The 23,909-nt window shown below is 39.3% G+C and overlaps 1 long non-coding RNA gene across 1 annotated transcript; it reads right to left on the reverse strand.

The window, feature by feature from the left end:
• Positions 1–1,403: 1,403 nt before the first annotated feature.
• Positions 1,404–2,618, reverse strand: LOC119027644. Its single transcript, XR_005077455.1, has 2 exons — positions 2,584–2,618; positions 1,404–2,409 (listed from the first exon to the last, which is right to left on the reverse strand). It is a non-coding gene; the product is annotated as an uncharacterized LOC119027644 (long non-coding RNA).
• Positions 2,619–23,909: the final 21,291 nt, after the last annotated feature.

Here is a 23,909-nt window from a genome sequence, read left to right on the forward strand (position 1 = left end):
TTTGGATGGGTGGTGTGTGTTAAGGGGCATTTACATGAATGCCAGCACCCAAGGTTTCCCAGCAGGACATCACATCGTGATGAGATGATCAATGTTGTTCACTCCACTTATCAGTGGTTTTAAAGTTGTGGCTGATGGGTGTATATTCAGTGGGTATTTATTTATCTACGCTTTTCCTAATGCACTGTATTTTATTCATTCATGTTTTTACCGCATTTTATCATGTTGTAATATTATTGTGATTTCAATAAATTATAAGAAATACTGAAGATGTTGTTTTACTGTAGGTGATCTGGAGGAATTTGAGTGAAGTGAAACATACATATGCTGCTTCCCATGTTGTACCAAAAAACAAAAAAAACTAAAACAAAATGAGACTGTGCTGTAAACATACTTCAACGAAAACCAAACGACGAACGAAACGGAAGTGAGAGACACAGGGAGCAACATCATTAAAAAAAAAAAAAAAAAAAAAAAATCTTTTCCACAAAATCACTCTTTGGGTGAATGTCAACAATTTGCCAAAAGCAAACGTCATGGAAAAATGATGTCAAGCTAAACACACACACACACACACACACACACACACACACACACACACACACACACACACACACACACGGAAGAAGCGAGAAGCCTCAACGCTGAGCTGCACAGAAAACCTACGCACACACATCAGTACTTGCTGTTTGACTCTCATCACCCACTGGAGCACAAGCTGGGTCACCAGAACCGTAATCCATGAGATTGTGCCCACTAAGAAAGAGGGGAAGGAGAAGGAACAGAAGGACGTCATGGGGGCGCTTCTCTTCCCAAACCTGTGGCTACCAAAACTGGACCTGTGTCAAAACCTCTAAAAGATCCAGAGCAGACAGAGAGGAAGAGACAAGAACAACATCTTCTTTCCTGATGTCGCAGGAACATCTAAAATACAGGAGGGTCAACTCCTCAGGTCAAGACTCTGCTGTCCACTCACATCTGTAGTAGACAAATAATTCCTTCGAGGGTAACAATGTAAACATCTTGGCCAGAGAAGACAGATGGTTTGAAAGAGGAGCAAAGGAATCCATCTATGTCAAACTGGAGACACAAACCAATGTTTTATGAGACACTTTAATAAAGCTGTTCTCAGCTATCGTTAAGGTAAAGAAAACAAGACCAACACACTCTTTATGTTTCAGTTATCCTCCTCTTCCTGCACAGACTGTGAGTAAATCTAACTGGAGCTCACAGCTGATGATGTATCTGATCTTCTCTGCAGCAGCAACTGATCCACATGTTGTCACAGGTTGGAAACCACTGGCGCCACCTGCTGACAGTAACACATGACTGCAGCTGAGCAGGTTTTATTTTACTGTCGTGTTGGGTGTCAGAACAAGCAGAGTTACTTTATCTTTTGGTTATTTATTATACAACACCTTTATTGTATAGACCTTCTTCCAAGCACACATTCAGAACCAAAATGACAATCAGTAACAGTCAGTAAATAACAAACACAAATCAAACAGCAGCACTTCATTTCAGTTCAAACTGCACATTACAACAAGAAGAGGTTAAAGCTAAAGCTATCAAATCTTGATTGAAGATTGAAAAAAAAACAAAAAACTGAAGGATTTAAATGAATTTGTATTTAAAAAAAAGTTAAATAACAAAACACAGATAACCCAAAGTGCATATAGAGGCATCATATATCACAGTATTAAAGGAAAATACCTCTTTACAAATGTTTCTAATATTTTCAGGGGTTCACGGTTCTTCAGTTCATTTAATGTTTTAACTTTAACTGAATGTTCTCTGTTCTATAGTTCACCTGATTCTTCTTTACATCCTACAGGAGGCCAGTACAGGATATACTGTCAATGTTGATGTCATATCTTATTAATCAGATAGGCAACAACACAAAATGCACAGAGTTACACATGCCGTACAAGGTCGACGTGTTTTTACGCATTATTTCAGTAAAAAGAACACAGCAGATTTCAGATCTGTCTAATAAGTGACAGAGTTTGACGAGACGTCCTGTCAAAATTATGGACAACAAAGGTGAAGAACAATGTTTCCTCCATCAACTCCATTATTGTTTATCTGCTCTGACTCTTATATCATGGACACTTACTGAACAACATCAAGGCAGGATGTGTTTTAATGGTGTGCCACGCTTATCAAACTGTTCACACTGATCCTGATGAGCTGTAACTTTTCTTAAAGCCTCCACTGGACTTTGTTACTTAGACAAGACAGTGAATAAATAAAGGCGATGAAGAAACCACACAACTAGCACTGCTGCTGTCAGTCCCAGTTCACAGTAGAGGAAGATCATTCCCCAACTGACCCTGTTCGCTCTCTCACTGTTTGGTCTCTCAGGTGTGTCTGTGTTGGGTCTCTCAGGTTCGGGCCAATCCCTCGCTGCTGTAAAGAGACCAAACAACAGAACAGCTGAAGTTGTGACATATTTCTCAGATACTGTGAGAATGAAGAGAAGGATTGTGGACTGTGGTCGTCCTCAGTACTTTTCTTCAGGTTCTTGTTGATACAAAAGAGCTGCTGAATTGAACCTGTTAATAAAGTTCTCAACCAACTTACCAGAGACGTTGAGCCGACATTCACCAAAGTCCACACCGTAGTTTGTCCTCACATCACACAGGTACCAGCCTGAGTCCTCAGTCCTGAGTCTGGACACATGAAGTCTGAGTCGCCCATCTTTGAGGACGTCTTTGTCCCACTGGACTCGTCCGACAAACTGTTGATCCCGAGACTCTGGGACCACAACACCTCCACGTAGTTCAAACAGGACTGAGACTTTGTCATCACTTTTCATCTCACAGAAGACAAAAAGGGAGTCAGGGGAAGTGTCAGCTGTGGTTGTGAACGTCCATTCCAGTGTGATGTTGTGGTTCTCCTCTGCCTGATAGGAGGTCTGTGTCACATTCACTACAAATGTTCCTGTTGAGGAGACAGAGAGGGAAAGTGAGGAGCAGACACACTGACAGCTTTAACATGGCAGCCTTTAAACTCCATCTACATGTTTCTGTGGACAGTTTAGTGACGTCTCAGAGCTGCAGAGGCTCATCAACATCAACTGTTTGCTCACATGTGGGCGACTTTAACTGCTTGATTGAATCACAGTGTAATAAAGTGAAGCTGTAAACTAACCACAGACACAGTTGAGGCTGATGAGCAGCAGGATCCTGCAGATCATCTTCTCCCTGTGAGAGGAGACAGAGGTGAAGAGTCATGTGATCACAGTTCAGTCCTCACATGTACCACAACCAACACCTACAGTCTGTCTTTAGTCTTTACAATACTCCTTTGTCTTTATTATCCTGCTCATTACACACAAGGACTTCTTTACTGGACGCAGTCTTGGTACTAAAGCTAAGCTGCTGTATTGCACTTCTGACACAAGATGGCGCACGTGATCAAACTGTGAGGATGAAGAGTTCAGTCCAAGAGCTTTGACGGTGTAAAACATCAGCAGCTCTGTGGCTCAACAAAGTAAATAAAGAAAACAGAAAATCATTTAACTTCACCATAAAAACACTTTTTTTGCTTCTTCAGTTTTTCACAATGAAAACACTTGAAATGCCCCTGAAAATACAGCACAGTGTGCTGCATATGTGTGCGATGGTGACCACATAAGTTTCCCATTTATATTTCACTTCTTCAGTGATTCAGACTGATGTATAAAACTTATACTATGTTGTAAACATATGACACTGATACATCATTCACATCACTGTCACACAGGACATCAGGAGCTCACAACTGACTGTTTGACTGGATACTGATGAATGAATGTGTTTAACTGAGTAGATCTCACACATTATGTTCCACTTACCTCAGTATTTTATTTGATTTACCTCAGTATTTTAACTTACTTTATAACTGCTTAAGCATTTTATGGTATACAGTACTTTATTGCTTTTTGCATATGGTATATAATACGTTTTTTTTTTCTATGTTGACCCTGGTATTTTGATTGTACTTGTATTTGAATGTATCTGCTGCTATGATAACGTTATAGGAATAATCGAGGTAGATATAATAAAATCGAGGTAAAAGTCAACAATCATCTTTTGCTAGTTTCACCAGTTTAATCCAGACAGTTACTGTACCGACGCAATTGGAAGTGTAGCTTAACATAGTCACATACAATTTACTGTACTAGCTGGTTTAGATATGGAAAGGTACTTACATTTAGAGATTCTTCTTCAACTAGAGTTGTGACGTTCGCGAACGAACCGATTCTTTTGAACGGCTCATACACATGAACGATAGGAGCCGAGTCGCGGCTGGGGGAGAGCCGTTCTTTCCATCGTTCTTTTTTTCCTTATACGTGTTTTCAGCAGACGCACACAGATTAACTCCTCCTTCGGTCTATGCATAGGGTCTATGCTCCTTGCTCCTCCGCTAGAGGCAGAACAGTTAGGGGGAGGGGCGCACACGCAGGAGTGCTACTGTTGTGCACGCATTCTTCCCGTGAGTTCTCCAGTGGGGAAAAAAAACAAACACACATGCGAGTGCCTCTCTGTCTCAGTGCCAACGTGAGTAGTAGCGGGTTGTTCGAAGGAAGAAGACACACACGTCTGAAAATGAGCCAGAGGAGAAGGAGCAGCATTTGGGTGCACTTTTCTCGCGAAGAAAACAGTAAGGCTAAATGCAGCATTTGTCAGAAAGTCATTTCATTTAAGTCTGGGTCAACAAATAATTTACACAGGCATTTGAAGACTCAACACCCAACAGTGCAGGTCACAGGTTTGAGAGCAGAGCCAGACTCAGACAACAACAGTGACACTGATGTGTCCATTGCCTCCTCTGCCTCCACATCTGAATCCACAGCAGCCTCTGACCCCACTGGGCCCACCACATTGCCTAGCCAGGCACGACCGAAAAGGCAGACATCCATCAGTCAGTATTTACCTCCTGTCTTGACCCCATTAAGACAGGAGAAGATAGACGAAGAGCTGGCAAAGATGATAGCCACTGACTTCCAGCCATTATTGTTATTGTTCATTTAAGACTTGAAAGGGCTTATCTTCTGTTTCCAAGTAGTAGTAATAGTGGACTGTATGCAGACATTTACCTTTCATTTTCTCCAATTTTATCTATTTGTCTAATATTTAAAATATCTTTTGTTTTCTATCAAAATGTTCTTGTGTGATAACAATGTTCTTGTGTGGAAGTGTTCATAGTAAAAGCTGTTTTGCACAGAAATTCATTGCTGCCGGCTTTGTTTTTAAGTCAGCATAGCTTTACACATACACACACTCACATTATACTAAAGGTAGCCTAAATCCAAAATAGTGATGTCACTGTCTAAGCAGAGGGATGTTGTGCCACCCTATGGAATATAGTCCACACATGACAAATGAGGTAATAATCAATATTTCAGAATAACTCAAACTCAGATATTGGTGTGTAATTTCTGAGTTTTAATTATTTGACTACAAATCTCAAATCATCATTCCTCCCAGTGATTATTTTCAGGGTAAACTGAGATGCCCCCAAGCTGGATTCTTAAAACTGACTAAATATTTAAAAAGCCAAAAGAGCCATTCTTTTGAACGGCTCTTTAAAGGGAACAGATCACCAAGATCCGGATCCCCTCAAAGAGCCATAAATCCCATAACTGTCTTCAACCAACTGTCACGTTAGTAAGCTCTTATAAGGCGGCAGATCAACCGCATAACACATAAAAGTTTGCATGCACACATAAACAATCTTCCACAATTGTCACGTGCCAACTTCTTCTTTCAGTTGGTCACCATCTGACTGTGTCATGGTTTTCCACTAGCTAGTCAAACCACAGGCATTTAAATTGTTGAACAAATATTTAACATTTATTGTCTTCTATATCCAGATTTGTGTTTGAAACATCACAATGAAACCATAAAGTCAGCTGCAAATTATTCTCTGCTCTCCGCAGAACACAGTGCATGATGGGAAACACTCAACTTTTCCCCTGATGGAACGAGAAGCTGCTTATATTAAATACTGCTAAATGTATTTGTAAAATTGCACATGTTTATGGTAAAAATGGGATATATCGGTAAAAGACTGACAACACAAAAAACTTCACACACGCTTCGACAGCAATGAGGCCACAAACTGACTCTTTTTATTCTTACTCTTTTCAACTTACCAGAAGTCCACGCCAAAGTTTGTCCTCACATCACACAGGTACTGGTCTGAGTCCTCAGTCCTGAGTCTGGACACATGAAGTCTGAGTTGTCCGTCTCTGTAGACGTCTTTGTCCCACTGGAGTCGTCCTACAAACTGTTGATCCCAAGACCCCGGGACCTCAACACCTTCATGTGGACATAACAGGACTGAGATTTTGCGTTACTTATTTCCCTCTGTACTGCTGTGTTACCTGTGAATTTCTCCCAAGGCGGATCAATAAAGAAACATCTTGTATTACCTATATGAGATTGTATAAATATAATATAATATAAATACATTTTAATAGGAAATGATATTTATATCAAAGAAATTAATTAAAAAAACATTCTCAAATACACTCATTTGTCTGGTCTGGAAGTTTAGGAGGGAAAATCATCTGAAATGTCTTTTATTCCAGCTGAGGTGGTTTAATGTGTCGATTACGATGTCCCAGAGGCTTTTTGTTTGCAGTAAGAAGCGGTTTTATCAATATGGTATCATTTAATAGGTCAATTAAAATCATGTAGTTACACTGAAACATAAAGAAAACTTCAAACCATCCTCTTACTGTCAGGGGAAAAGCCAAGTGTTTCCCATCATGCACTGTGCTCTGTGGAGAGAAGAGAAAAGTCTGCAGCTGTCTGTATGATTTAATTCTGATGCTTCAATCACATGTCAATATCAATGAGAGGTGTCTGCCCAGGATTAATGCGGAAGTCCTTTGTTTGCACATGTATTGCTTCTGTTGCTGAAAGTAATGAATAGAAAGTAGAAGAAGAAGATGAAGAAGTGGTAATTGTTTTGTAATGTTTAAGTGGTAAACCTTGTTCAAAAAGAAGAGAAGTGTTGTATAGTCCTAACATCAGACACTTAAAGGATGTGCTCACAGTAGAGGTTAGTAGAAGTCATGTGAGTGAGTCAACTCTGTGAGGGTCATCCTTCAAAAATTGTCATTTCCCTTTGTGGAAGTCCTTCATGTGAGAAAATGTTAATAATAAAGTCTTTATAGTCTGTATTGATAATTATGTATTCAAGCTTGTTTGTATTTATTATCAGTTGTTTTCTCATGACTTTATATGGATGTTTCTATGTATTTCTAATGTATCAGTGTTACAACACTGACAACATGTCACCATGTCCCAGATTCACAGCTTCCATCTGTCTGCAGGAGCAGCACCAGTTCTGCAGTGTTTCCATGTGGCAGCTAGATGCTATTAGCAGCTGGCAGACAGTTCAACTACCAGCACAATCTTGTGACAGAAGTACAATACAGCAGCTGTATAAGTTAATGTTTACTGTTCTGTAAGTTTACCCTTGTTTGTTGTGAAACTATGAAGCAGGGGACAAGATGAAGTACCAGCATAAGAACAAAGAAAGATAAAGAACAAAATTAATTCTTGAAAACAGCATTTCAAAATCTGAAGAGATTCCATATGCTGTGTTGTATACATACCTTACAATTGCCAAAACTCAAATATTGTGCATATCTATCAAATAAATTATGACAAATTCATCTTAAGATGGGTGAGCATCTTACTGGGCCAGGGTTTTCTAGTTGGAATTGAACCTACAGTTGTTTGAGTTGTTCAATATCCACCTTCCTCTCGTGTATATCGATGTGTTTGAAGCATCAGAATTGTATCACACAGACAGCTGCACATTTTTCTCTTCTCTACACAGAACACAGTGCATGATGGGAAACACTCAACTTTTCCCCTAATGGAAAGAGAAGCGGCTTATGCTAGAAACTGTTAATTGTATTTGTAAAAGTGTGCATGTTAACGGTAGGAATGTGAAAAATAGCTAAAAGGAAATAAATATTGTAGCTTCACACAGGCTTCGACAGCGATGAGGCCACAAACTGACTGTTTTTACAAAGAAAGAAACATCTTAATGTTTTGTATTTTATGCTGAATTTAAAGAAAGAGCATCAATGACATACAATTTGTTGTCGCTGTTTAAGTTTCTCCTCATGCACCAACTCTTAAAGTCACGTGATATGTTAAGGGAGTCTGATATACTGTTGTTCCTGGTGACTTCATCACATGGTCCATGTTCATGACTGTCACCCACAAATTAAAAGAATCAGATACTGCAGGTGAATTAGGTCTCCTCTCCTCTGCTGTGATGTTTATTAGTTACATATGATCCACAAAGTTAATTCACTTCACATAATCACATTGTATTCAGCCTAGTTTTTGGTTTATCGGACTCCTACAGCTGAGGAAATCCAATATTCAGTTCAGAGTGTTAATTAGTCATAAACAAAGTTAAATCAAATCAACTCAAAGTATACGTTGTCATTTTTCTTGACTTCAGAGTTCATTATATCTCATTATTTGGCAGTTTGTCTGGAAGTTATTTTGAAGTGAACTGGGTGCATCTTTATGATTTGTCTTCTCTTCCAGCAGTTTTTTGGGCAGGTCATTATTTTAAGATATTATTACGATCAAACACTCCTGTTGGCTGTCAAAAGAAGTGTGTTTGACCCTGGACACTCCTCACATGAACCATCTCTGTACAGAATCTGTGTGTTTGAGGTCTGAAGGACACAAAGAGGCGATGCTGCCTGCTGACCTGCTGGACTTTATGAGAGATCAAGTACAACAAATACTGAGAAATGATGATCTTCATAAGAAATGCACATGTGCATTATTGTGCATTATTACACATGATTAAAACTTTTGGATGTCAAACATTAAAATGAGTTGAAAAATACATTTACAAACGTTTCAAATGTGAAAATTCAGACTTCTGTTGTTTTATACCCACAAAATATAACTCACAAATGATTGCAAAACTAAGTTAGTCATAAGTTTTAAACAGTGTTGAATGTGTTCATGCTGGTGAACTGCTTCTGTTGTTAATGTTCCAGTTATGTTGAGTCATAATGCAGTGGATCCTTTTCACATCAATCTGCACTTTGACCTGACAGCTGCAGTACAACATGATGAGACCTGATGTTCACTGACTCCAGTTTCAAGAGGCTGACTGCTGTCAGACACATTCACATGTACATGTATGATTACCAAGTTAAATATGAAATATATACAGACACTGACCACTACAGTGTACTTTGAATAATATGCAATAAAGTGAACGTTATCAGATAAAAGTGCTGGTGGAGCGCAAGCTTGTTTCAGTGCTGTTTGAGAAATCAGGTTTCAGGTTGTGCTGATCTGCTTGATCTCATTTCTTATGTGATGTTACCGGACACACAGGAAGTGATGTCTTCATTTTATTTTAATATTTGCCTTCTGATGAACATTGTTACAATGCACTCCCTTTACCCGGTGTTCTGTTTATAATGTGAACATACTGTTAATAGATCCATTAATATGACAGAAGTTGTTTTTTATCGAATATGGTATCATTTAATAGGTCGATGAAAATTATGTTTGCATTTAAACATAAAGAAAACTTCAAACCATCTTCTTTCCTTCAGGGGAGAAGTCGAGTGTTTCCCATCATGCATTGTGCTTTATGTAAAGAAGAGACAAATCTGCAGCTGTCTGTTTGATTTAATTCTGAGGCTCGAATCACATATTGATACATAAGAGAGAAAGCTGGGAAGGAAGCATCTGAAAATGTCATTTGACAGATACATACTAATAGTTAATGCACACAAGAAACCCAAACCATAACACAGTGAGGTGTCTGATCACAATAAATTCGAAAGTGGACTACAAGCTTTTCATGTCTTTCATATCCTCCAATGGTTCTCCTCAACTTCAGTGCAAAGCAAAAAAAAGAAGGAACTGGTAAGGAAGATCAAATGTGACATCCACAGTTAAAGTGAAGTTGTATAAAAACAAAAAAATGTCTGATGGCTCAACAGTAGACTTGTCATGTGACTCTAATCCTGTAATTCTTAAATCCACTTTGGCATGGTTGTATGAAAAAATAAACTGATAGAGGGAATCTCATGACAAACACAATGTCCCCTGGTTAAAATCTTGTGTGTGTGTGTGTGAGAAGATTTTAAAATTGCAAACTATATAGAGTCAGTGTTCATAAGTATGTATTCATTTGTGTTTATCATCTCTTTTTTCTAATGACATTATATGGACACACTGTTTCTATGTATTCCTAATGTATCAGTGTTACAACACTGACAACACGTCACCGTGTCCCAGATTCACAGCTTCCATCTGTCTGCAGGAGCAGCACCAGTTCTGCAGTGTTTCCATGTGGCAGCTGGATGCTATTAGCAGCTGGCAGACAGGTCAACTACCAGAGCCATGTTGTGACAGAAGCACAATACAGCAGCTATATTATTTACTGTTAACTGTATTTGTTAGACTCGACACGTTTAATGTGAAAATTAATCACATCATCCACGTTCATGACTGTCACCCACAAATTGAAGGAATCAGGTACTACAGGTGGATTGGGTGTCATCTCCTTTGCTGTGATATTTATTGGCTACATGTGAACCAAGAACTTCATTGATATAAAATAATCACATTATATTCAGCCCAGTTTTTGGTTTATTGGACTCCTACAGCTGAACTGTCTGTGGTCTGTTTATGAGGAAATCCAGTATTCAGTTCAGAGTGTTAATTAGTCATAAACAAAGTTAAGTTAGATCAACTCAAAGTTTACGGTGTCATTTTTCTTGACTTCAGTGTTCATTATATTCTATTATTTGGCGGTTTGTCTGGAAGATATTTTGAAGTGAACTGGGTGCATCTTTATGATTTTGTCTTCTCCTCCAGCAGGTTTTGGGCAGTTTTCAGTTTGTGTCTCCAAAATGTCAAACTCATTCATCAAACATTCCTAGTGTACAGAAATGTGAAAATAGATTAAAATATTAAGCTCATATTAACTAAACAGTACAGTGGATTATGTGATATATTTAAAATTCTGAATGGTGATGTTGAAGCAACAAACTGTAACTTCCTGGAGAAAGATAGTTGATTGTGACGTCTCATCTACAGGTCATCAGATTCTGACATTTTGTTTTAACGTCTGATCCGAGCTGCCAGTCAAAGGTGACATTATTAGACGACCCGGAGATGAAACTCAACATCAACCAGTCTTTCTCCAGGAAGTTACATTTTGTCACATCAATTTCAAAATCCAACGACCCATCCCGGTCTATAGCTCCTGTTCTGGCGTTGTTAACACCAACACTCCCCCGGTGCTTCGAACACTGCACAGCTACCTGATTGGATGAGTCAACAACAGCTACAGTTGGCAGCAGTTAGCAGTTTGGGTATGAATCTGACATGTGGCCAAATTCAGCCATATTGCACCTTTAAATACATTTCAGACATTTTACTCATAATAAGGATTAACTGCCTGGTGATTTCTGTTCAGCCAGCTGGCTCCTCATGTAGGTTTTTCTAGTGAAAGTAGAGGGTGTTTGTATAAATAACTCTTCAGTTTAACTTCTTGTATGAACTGTTTCATGCATGACATGCTTTCAATTTGAATGACAGGACTGAAAATGGAGACAGGTCATCGGGCTCAGTTACGTTCAGAATCACCACTGTGATGTTACCAGTTATTAATGTGTCCTGTAAAGCAGTTTGTAACTGCCTTCAGTTTATGTTTTCTCAAGAAGACTTAGGAAACCACTGGTGCCACCTGCTGACATTAACACATGACTGCAGCTGAGAAGGTTTTTTTTTAAAACTGTTTCGTTAGATGTCTTAAGGAAAAAGAAAAGCAGGAATCCTTTCATCAAACTGTTATTTATTATATAACATCTTTATTATATAGACCTTTGTCCTTCACACCAGCGTTAACAAAAAATACCAGTTTTTCATTCAAGCACACAGACACAGACACAATGATGATCAATAACAATAAATGAAAAAACACAAATGAAAAAGCAGCACTTCATTTTAGTTTAAACTGCACATTACAACAAGTAAAAGTTAAAGCTCTGCAGGAAAAAGTTACATCTATTATCTATGTGGACAGATATGAAACACAGATAACCCAAAGTGCATATAGAGGGATCATATACAACAATATTGAAGACAAATATGTCTCTAATGTTTTCAGTGGTTCACTGTTCTTCAGTTCATTTCATGTTTTAACTTTAACTGAATGTTTTCTGTTCTATAGTTCACCTGATTCTTCTTTACACCCTACAGGAGGCCAGTACAGGATATACTCAACTCAACTCAACTCAACTCAACTCAACTCAACTCAACTCAACTCAACTCAACTTTATTCATAAAGCACTTTAAGCAGCCATAGCTGCGACAAAGTGCAGTACATAAATAGGAAATACAACATAAAACATAAAAACATAAAAAAACAACATAAAAAAACAATAACAATAAAAACAATAAGACACTATAACAAGAGCAGAGTCTCATGCTGGGTTGAAAGCCGAAGAATAAAGATGGGTTTTAAGATTAGTTTTAAAAATGGACAGTGAGGGGGCTCGTCTGATGTGTAGCGGGAGGACGTTCCATAGTTTGAGACTGGCAACAGAAAAAGCTCTTTCTCATCTGAGCTTCTCTCGGTACCTCCAGGAGCAGCTGGTCAGCTGACCGGAGGCAGCGGGCAGGACCGTAGGGATGGAGCAGCTCAGAGAGGTAAGGCAGGGCGAGACCATTTAAAGAATCTTAAGATGAACTCTACAGTGCACAGGCAGCCAGTGGAGGGAGGCCAGAATGGGAGTAATGTGCTCCGTCTTATGTGCTCCAGTTAAGAGGTGAGCAATACATATACAGGATATACTGTCAATGTTACTGTCATATCTTATTAATCATAGAGGCAACAACATAAAATGCACAGAGTTACACGTGTTGTACGAGGTCGACATGTTTCTCAGCATTATTTCAGTAAAGTGAACCCACAGCAGATTTCAGATCTGTCTTATAAGTGACAGAGTTTGATGAGACGTCCTGTCAAAATAATGGACAACAAAAGTGAAAAACAATGTTTCTTAATCAACTCCATTATTGTTTATCTCCTCTGACTCTTTTATTACAGACACTTATTGAACAACAGGCAGGATGTGTTTCAACCATTTCCACCGATCCTGCTGAGCTGTAACCTTTGTATAATCCTCCACAGGACTTTGTTTCTTAGACAGGGAATAAATAAAAGGCGACAAAGAAACCACACAATGACCACTGCTGCTGTCAGTCCCAGTTCACAGTAGAGGGTAATCCATATCCAACTGACCCTGTTCAGCCTGTGTCATTGCTATCATTGTTGTTAAAAATCATTAAGTTGTGGATCAAACTCTTTCCTTGATCCTGCTGAGCTGTAACTTTCCTCCACAGGGCTTTGTTTCTTAGACAAGACAGTGAATAAACAAAGGCGATGAAGAAAACACAAAACGACCACTGCTACTGTCAGTCCCAGTAGACAGTAAAGGAATGTCAGTCCCCAACTGTCCCTGTTCGCTCTCTGACTGTTGGGTCTCTCAGGTGTGTCTGTGTTGGGTCTCTCAGGTTCGGGCCAATCCCTCGCTGCTGTAAAGAGACCAAACAACAGAACAGCTGAAGTTGTGACATATTTCTCAGATACTGTGAGAACGAAGAGAAGGATTGTGGACTGTGGTCAGTCCCAATACTTTTCTTCAGATGCTTATTGATCCAAAGAAGTTGCTGAATTGAACCTTTTAATAAAGTTCTCCTGATTTCTACTCAACCAACTTACCAGAGACGTTGAGCCGACATTCACCTGAGTCCACACCATAGTTTGTCCTCACATCACACAGGTACCAGCCTGAGTCCTCAGTACTAAGTCTCGACACATGAAGTCTGAGTCGTCCGTCTCTGAGGACGCCTTTGTCCCACTGGACTCGTCCTACAAACTGTTGATCCCGAGACTCTGGGACCACAACACCTCCACGTAGTTCAAACAGGACTGAGACTTTGTCATCAGCTACCATCTCACAGATGATAAAAAGGGAGTCTGTTGAAGTGTCAGCTGTGGTTGTGAACGTCCATTCCAGTGTGATGTTGTGGTTCTCCTCTGCCTGATAGGAGGTCTGTGTCACATTCACTACAAATGTTCCTGTTGAGGAGACAGAGAGGGAAAGTGAGGAGCAGACACACTGACAGCTTTAACATGGCAGCCTTTAAACTCCATCTACATGTTTCTGTGGACAGTTTAGTGACGTCTCAGAGCTGCAGAGGCTCATCAACATCAACTGTTTGCTCACATGTGGGCGACTTTAACTGATTCACTGAATCACTGTGTAATAAAGTGAAGCTGTAAACTAACCACAGACACAGTTGAGGCTGATGAGCAGCAGGATCCTGCAGATCATCTTCTCCCTGTGAGAGGAGACAGAGGTGAAGAGTCATGTGATCACAGTTCAGTCCTCACATGTACCACAACCAACATCTACAGCAGGGGTCACCAACATGGTGCCCGCGGGCACCAGGGAGCCCCCAAGGACCACATGAGTAGCCCTCAGGCCTGTTCTAAAAATGAAAACTGAATATTGATATTATTTGTCTCCCAGGTTGTTAAGTCCATCCATCCATCCATCATCTGTACATATTCTATGTACGCCGCTTAATCCTCTGCAGGGTCGCGGGGGGGCTGGAGCCTATCCCAGCTGACTTAGGGCGAAGGCGGGGGACACCCTGGACAGGTCGCCAGTCCATCGCAGGGCCACACATAGAGACTAACACTCTCACACACTCTCATTCACACCTACGGACAATTTAGAATGATCAATTAACCTCAGTATGTTTTTGGACTGTGGGAGGAAGCCGGAGTACCCGGTGAAAACCCACGCTTGCACAGGGAGAACATACAAACTCCACACAGAAAGATCCCAGGCGTCCCAACCGGGACGCGAACCGGCGATCTTCTAGCTGTGAGGCAGCCACTGGGCCACTGTGCAGCCCCAGGTTGTTAAGTCATTGTTGATAATTATTGTGATGAGTATCATTAATCATTAATAATCATATGTAACTAAAGGCAAACTTAGCAAATTTGTCATTTCAGAAGAGTGTATCAAACTGGTAGCCCTTCGTATGACTCGGCAGCCATGAAGTAGCTCTCAGTTTCAAAAAGGTTGGTGATCCCTGATCTACAGTCTGTCTTTAGTCTTTACAATACTCCTTTGTCTTTATTATCCTGCTAATTACGCACAAGGACTTCTTTACTGAACGCAGTCTTGATACTAACGCTAAGCTGCTGTATTGCACTTCTGACACAAGATGGCGCACAAGATCAAACTGTGAAGATGAAGAGTTCAGTCCAAGAGCTTTGACGGTGTAAAAAAAAAACAAAAAAACATCAGCAGCTCTGTGACTCAACAAAGTAAATAAAGAAAACAGAAAATCATTTAACTTCACCATAAAAACACGTTTTTGTTTCTTCTGTTTTTCACAGTGAAAACACTTGAAATGCCCCGAAAAAATGTGGACCACTCCAGAAGCAACAATGGCGCCATCTAGTGGTGAAGAACAGAAAATACAGCACAGTGTGCTGCACATGTGTGCGACGGTGCCCACACACATTTCCCATTTATATTTCACTTCTTCAGTGATTCAAACTGATGTATAAAACTTATACTATGTTGTTAACATATGACACTGATACATCATTCACATCACTGTCACACAGGACATCAGGAGCTCACAACTGACTGTTTGACTGAATACTGATGAATGAATGTGTTTAACTGAGTAGATCTTACACTTATTATGTTCCACTTACCTCAGCATTTTATTTGATTTACCTCAGTATTTTAACTTATTTTATAACTGCTTAAGCATTTTATTGTATACAGTACTTTATCGCTTTTTTGCATATGGTATATAGTACTTTATTTTTGGTCATTGTTTCTATGTTGGCCCTTGTATTTTGATTTTACTTGTATTTGAATGTATCTGCCACTATGATAACGTCACAGGAATTAATCGAGGTAGATATAATAAGGTCGAGGTAAAACGCAACGCTCAGCCCAGTTAGTTTTTCCAGTTTAATCTAGACAAACAACTGACTACTTCAACTGGAAGTAAAGTTTCACGTATAATGTCGTAAATAAAATGGACGGACCAACTGTTTACATGGCAAGGTTCTTACCTTCAGGAGCTCTTCACCAACTGATTCTGTTGTTCTTCATAGATAGGCGTGTTTGAGGCAGAAGTTTCATGAAAGGGAAGTTGTGCAATAGATCTTCCCAGAAAGCAGTCTAGGAATCAGATCAGATCAGATATCGCCAACTTCCTATTTTAATTTGTCACCATCTGACTGTGTGATGTTTGTCCTCTAGTGAGTCAGACAACATGCGTTGAAGTTGTTTAACAAATATTTAACATTTATTCTCCTATATATCCAGATGTGTTTGAAACATCACAATTAAACCGTATGATTTAATTCTGATGCTTCAATCACATGCTCAGGATTAATACGGACGTCCTTTGTTTGCACATGTGTTGCTTCAGTTGCTGAAAGTAATGAATGGAAAGAAGAAGAAGAAGAAGAAGAAGAAGAAGTGGTAATTGTTTTGTAATGTTTAAGTGGTAAACCTTGTTGTTCAAAGAAGAAGAGAAGTGTTTTACAGTCCTAACATCAGACACAGGATGTGCTCACAGTAGAGGTTACTAGAAGTCATGTGAGTGAGTCAACTCTGTGAGGGTCATCCTGCAAAAAATGTCATTTCCCTTTGTGGAAGTCCTTCATGTGAGAAGATGTTAATAATAAACTTTTAATAGTCTGTCTTGATAATTATGTATTCAAGCTTGTTTGTATTTATCATCAGTTGTTTTCTCATGGCTTTATATGGATGTTTATATGTATTTCTAATGTATCAGTGTTACAACACTGACAACATGTCACCATGTCCCAGATTCACAGCTTCCATCTGTCTGCAGGAGCAGCACCAGTTCTGCAGTGTTTCCATGTGGCAGCTAGATGCTATTAGCAGCTGGCAAACAGGTCAACTACCAGCACAATCTTGAGACATAAGTACAATACAGCAGCTATATTAGTTGATGTTTATTGTTTTATAAGTTTGCCCTTGTTTGTTGTGAAACTGTGAAGCAGAGGACAATGTTAAGTATCAGTATACATAAAAAGATAAACTATATGACAAATTCTTAAAAACAGCATTTCAAAATCTGAAGCGATTCCATCTGTTGATTTGTATACATACCTTACAATCCCCAACACTCACCGAGAATTTTTGTCAAAGCAATCATGTCAAATTCATCTTTAGATGGGTGAGCATCTAACTGGGCCATGGGTTTCTAGTTGGAATTGAACCTACAGTTGTTTGAGTTATTCAATATCCACCTTCCTCTCGTGTATATCAATATGTGTTTGAAGCATCAGAATTGTATCATACAGACAGCTGCACATTTTTCTCTTCTCTCCACAGAACACAGTGCATGATGGGAAACACTCAACTTTTCCCCTGATGGAAAGAGAAGCAGCTTATGCTAGAAACTGTTAACTGTAAAATTGTGCGTGTTAACAGCGGGAATGTGATATATAACTAAAAGAAAATAAACGTTGTAACCTCACACAGTTTCGACAGTGATGAGGCCACAAACGGACTTTTTAGAAGGAAAGAAACATCTTAATGTTTTGTATTTAATGCTGATTTTTTTATCTATTTTTTTTTTTAAAGCATCAGTGACATACAATTTGTTGTCGCTGTTTAAGTTTCTCCTCATGCACCAACTCTTAAAATCACGTGATATGTTAAGGGAGTCTGATATACTGTTGTTCCTGGTGACTTCATCACATGGTCCATGTTCATGACTGTCACCCACAAATTAAAAGAATCAGATACTGCAGGTGAATTAGGTCTCCTCTCCTCTGCTGTGATGTTTATTAGTTACATATGATCCACAAAGTTAATTCACTTCACATAATCACATTGTATTCAGCCTAGTTTTTGGTTTATCGGACTCCTACAGCTGAGGAAATCCAATATTCAGTTCAGAGTGTTAATTAGTCATAAACAAAGTTAAATCAGATCAAGTCAAAGTTTACGTTGTCATTTTTCTTGACTTCAGAGTTCATTATATTTCATTATTTGGTGGTTTGTCTGGAAGATATTTTGAAGTGAACTGGGTGCATCTTCATGATTTTGTCTTCTCTTCCAGCAGTTTTTGGGCAGGTCATTATTTTAAGATATTATTACAATCAAACACTCCTGTTTGCTGTCAAAAGAAGTGTGTTTGACCCTGGACACTCCTCACATGAACCATCTCTGTACAGAATCTGTGTGTTTGAGGTCTGAAGGACACAAAGAGGCGATGCTGCCTGCTGACCTGCTGGACTTTATTAGAGATCATGTACAACAAATACTGAGAAATGATTATCTTCATAAGAAATGCAGTCAACTCCTGGATTACACACGTTCACCAAGTGCATTATTACACATGAGTAAAACATGCAGATGTCAAATCTTAAAGTACCTCGACAAAAGGTTCAAATGTGAAATTTCAGAGTTCTGTGGTTTTATACCCACACAATATATCTGTGATTTTACACAAATGTTGCCAAACTAAATGAATCATGAGTTTTAAACAGTGTTCAATGTGTTCATGCTGGTGAACTGCTTCTGTTGTTAATGTTCCAGTTATGTTGAGTCATAATGCAGTGGATCCTTTTCACATCAATCTGCACTTTGACCTGACAGCTGCAGTACAACATGATGAGACCTGATGTTCACTGACAGTTTCAAGAGGCTGCCTGCTGTCAGACACATTCACATTGATCCTGTCTGAATTGTGTCATGAATCACACATATGTTTGTCAGTTCGTCATCAAACCAATCAGACCATAGATCTGTTCCTGTACATCAGCAGCTCACAGAACTCAGAAACAAATCTCTTTTAACATGATTGCAGTTGTCAGTATGAGCAGATTTGTTGTGATTTTCATCTTTTTTACTATTATTACCTTGATGAATGACAGCTGCCAAAAACCTTTCAGCTGCAATGAAGAGAACTATTAGATTAGCGAATAATAATGCTCCAAAGGGAACGGCTCTGAGAACCATTTCAACTTTGCTCCAATCGTGTGATGTCACTTCCCTCTTCTGCCCTCCTGCTGTGTGTTCTGCATCTGCATGAAGACAGAAACCCAGTGTTAGTATCTGATATCAGCAGCGTCAACTTGTTAGAGTCAAACCACCACATCATAAACATTTATACCTCAGCAATTCAGAAAACGAAGAAAGGAGAGAATAAGTGACTTAACAGACAACAAGTAGTAAATATTCTTCTCACAACCAGCTGCTAGTCACCTAACAGAAGTTACACCACATGGCCATGCAGTGGCACTGTAGCAAATGTACTGACGTATTTACCAAAACCTGCTGAACAGAAACAAACTTTGTTCTTCAGAATTTTAGTTGAGTTTAGATTTAGTTTAGAATTATTTCCGTGTGTTCATAGTGAACTATCCAACATTGTGTGCTTCATGTAATGTTGCTGCTTGGTCAGGTTTTCACTTTGTATCTCCAAAATGTCAAACTCATTCATCAAACATTCCTAGTGTACAGAGATCTGAAAATATATTAAAATATTAAGTTCATAGTAACCAAACTGTACAGTGGATTATGTGATATATTTAAAATTCCAAATGGTGACACTGAAGAAACAAACTGTAACTTCCTGGAGAAAGTTTGTTGATTGTGACGTCTCATCTACAGGTCATCAGTTTCTGATATTTTATTTTGACGTCTGATCCGAGCTGCCAATCAAAGGTGTCATTGTTAGACGACCCGGAGATGAAACTCAACATCAACCAATCTTTCTCCAGGAAGTTACATTTTGTCATATCGATTTCAAAATCCAACGGTCCATCCCGGTCTATAGCTCCCGTTCTGGCGTTGTTAACACCAACACTCCCCCGGTGCTTCAAACACTGCACAGCTACCTGAGTGGATGAGCCAACAACAGCTACAGTTAGCAGCAGTTAGCAGTTTGGGTATGAATCTGACAGGTGGCCAAATTCAGCCATATTGCACCTTTAAATACATTTCAGACATTTTATTCATTATAAATACTTGCTGCCTGGTGATTTCCGTTCAGCCAGCTGGCTCCTCATTTAGGTTTTTTCTAGTAAAAGTAGAGGGTCTTTGTGTAAATAACTCTTCAGTTTAACTTCTTGTATGAACTGTTTCTCATGCATGACGTGCTTTCAATTTGAATGACAGGACTGAAAATGGAGACAGGTCATCGGACTCAGTTACGTTCAGAATCACCACTGTGATGTTACCAGTTATTAATGTGTCCTGTAAAGCAGTTTGTAACTGCCTTCAGTTTATGTTTTCTCAAGAAGACTCAGAGAGACTTTGTGTCAAACTGCACAGACTGTGAGTAAATCAAACTGGAGCTCACAGCTGATGATGTATCTGATCTTCTCTGCAGCAGCAGCTGATCCACATGTTGTTACAGTTGCTGCTGTGACATTAAGACATGACTGCAGCTGAAAATATGACAAATGTCTTTACAAATGTTTCTAATGTTTTCAGTGGTTCACTGTTCTTCAGTTCGTTTCATGTTTTAACTTTAACTGAATGTTCTCTGTTCTATAGTTCACCTGATTCTTCTTTACATCCTACAGGAGGCCAGTACAGGATATACTCAACTCAACTCAACTCAACTCAACTCAACTCAACTCAACTCAACTCAACTCAACTCAACTCAACTTGATTTATAACGCACTTTAAAGCAGCCATAGCTGGGACAAAGTGCAGTACATAAATAGGAAATACAACATAAAACATAAAAACATAAAAGACAATATAAAAAACAATAACAATAAAAACATTAAGACACTAAAACAAGAGCAGGGTCTCATGCTGGGTTGAAAGGTGAAGAATAAAGATGGGTTTTAAGATTAGTTTTAAAAATGGACAGTGAGGGAGCTCGTCTGTAAAAAACAAATAAAAGAATCTTGAAAATGAACTCTACAGTGCACAGACAGCCAGTGGAGGGAGGCCAGAATGGGAGTAATGTGCTCCGTCTTATGTGCTCCAGTTAAGAGGCGAGCAATACATATACAGGATATACTGTCAAAGTTAATGTCATATCTTATTAATCATATAGGCAACAACATAAAATGTACAGATTTACACATGATTCTCAGCATTATTTCAGTAAAGTGAACACAGAGCAGATTTCAGATCTGTCTAATGAGTGACAGAGTTTGATGAGATGTCTTGTCAACTCCATTACTGTTTATCTCCTCTGACTCTTTTATTACAGACACTTACTGAACAACAGGCAGGATGTGTTTCAACCGTTTCCACTGATCCTGCTGAGCTGTAACCTTTCTATAATCCTCCACTGGACTTTGTTTCTTAGACAGGGAATTAATAAAAGGCGACAAAGAAACCACACAACGACCACTGCTGCTGTCAGTCCCAGTTCACAGTAGAGGGTAATTCACATCCATTTCTTTGGGTTCTTGTTGATCCAAAAAAGCTGCTGAATTGAACCTGTTAATAAAGTTCTCAACCAACTTACCAGAGACGTTGAGCCGACATTCACCTGAGTCCACACCATAGTTTGTCCTCACATCACACAGGTACCAGCCTGAGTCCTCAGTCCTGAGTCTGGACACATGAAGTCTGAGTCGTCCGTCACTGAGGGCATCTTTGTCCAAATGGACTCGTCCTACAAACTGCTGATCCTGAGACTCTGGGACCACAACACCTCCACGTAGTAAAAACAGGACTGAGACTTTGTGATCAGTTCTCATCTCACAGAATATTAAAAGGGAGTCTGGGGAAGTGTCAGCTGTGGTTGTGAACGTCCATTCCAGTGTGATGTTGTGGTTCTCCTCTGCCTGATAGGAGGTCTGTGTCACATTCACTACAAATGTTCCTGTTGAGGAGACAGAGAGGGAAAGTGAGGAGCAGACACACTGACAGCTTTAACATGGCAGCCTTTAAACTCCATCTACATGTTTCTGTGGACAGTTTAGTGACGTCTCAGAGCTGCAGAGGCTCATCAACATCAACTGTTTGCTCACATGTGGGCGACTTTAACTGACTGATTGAATCACAGTGTAATAAAGTGAAGCTGTAAACTAACCACAGACACAGTTGAGGCTGATGAGCAGCAGGATCCTGCAGATCATCTTCTCCCTGTGAGAGGAGACAGAGGTGAAGAGTCATGTGATCACAGTTCAGTCCTCACATGTACCACAACCAACATCTACAGTCTGTCTTTAGTCTTTACAATACTCCTTTGTCTTTATTATCCTGCTCATTACACACAAGGACTTCTTTACTGGACGCAGTCTTGGTACTAAAGCTAAGCTGCTGTATTGCACTTCTGACACAAGATGGCGCACGTGATCAAACTGTGAGGATGAAGAGTTCAGTCCAAGAGCTTTGACGGTGTAAAACATCAGCAGCACTGTGGCTCAACAAAGTAAATAAAGAAAACAGAAAATCATTTAACTTCACCATAAAAACACTTTTTTTGCTTCTTCAGTTTTTCACAATGAAAACACTTGAAATGCCCCTGAAAATACAACACAGTGTGCTGCATATGTGTGCGATGGTGACCACATAAGTTTCCCATTTATATTTCACTTCTTCAGTGATTCAGACTGGTGTATAAAACTTATACTATGTTGTAAACATGTGACACTGATACATCATTCACATCACTGTCACACAGGACATCAGGAGCTCACAACTGACTGTTTGACTGGATACTGATGAATGAATGTGTTTAACTGAGTAGATCTTACACTTATTATGTTCCACTTACCTCAGTATTTTATTTGATTTACCTCAGTATTTCAACTTACTTTATAACTGCTTAAGCATTTTATGGTATACAGTACTTTATTGCTTTTTGCATATGGTATATAACACGTATTTTTTTCTATGTTGACCCTGGTATTTTGATTGTACTTGTATTTGAATGTATCTGCTGCTATGATAACGTCACAGGAATTAATCGAGGTAGATATAATAACATCGAGGTAAAAGTCAACAATCAGCTTTGCTAGTTGCACCAATTTAATCCTCGCAGTCCCTGTACCGATGCAATTAAAAGTGTAGCTTAACATAGTCACATACAATTTACAGTCCTAGCTGGTTTGGACATGAAAAGGTACTTACATTCACAGATTCTTCTTAAGCTGACTGTCTCACGTCACGATACTAAGCAGTTATAAGGCGATAGGTCATTCGAAGTATACATGAGTGACGCGCCAACTTCCTCTTTTAATTGGTCATCATGTGACTGTATCATGGTTTTCCACTAGCTAGTCAAACCACAGGCATTTAAGTTGTTGAACAAATATTTAACATTTATTCTCCTCTATATCCAGATGTGTTTGAAACATCACAATGAAACCATAAAGTCAGCTGCAAATTATTCTCTGCGCTCCAAAGAACACAGTGCATGATGGGAAACACTCAACTTTCCCCCTGATGGAAAGAGAAGCTGCTTATATTAGATACTGCTAAATGTATTTGTAAAATTGCACATCCTCACATCACACAGGTACCAGCCTGAGTCCTGAGTCTGGACACAAAATGTCTGAGTCGTCCGTCTCTGTAGACTCAACACCTTCATGTCGACATAACAGGACTGAGATTTTGTGATCAGTCTTCATCTCAGAAGATAAAAAGGGAGTCGGGTGAAGTGTCAGCTGTGGTTGTGAACGTCCATTCCAGTATGTTTTTCTTATATTTTTGTTGAAATTGTGATTTTATTCTTTGTTACTTATTTCCCTCTGTACTGCTGTGTTACCTGTGAATTTCTCCCAAGGCGGATCAATAAAGAAACATCTTGTCTTTTCTATATGAGCTTCTGAGT

This window comes from Acanthopagrus latus, chromosome 10 (assembly GCF_904848185.1).
Source record: "Acanthopagrus latus isolate v.2019 chromosome 10, fAcaLat1.1, whole genome shotgun sequence".
Classification (NCBI taxonomy): domain Eukaryota; kingdom Metazoa; phylum Chordata; class Actinopteri; order Spariformes; family Sparidae; genus Acanthopagrus; species Acanthopagrus latus.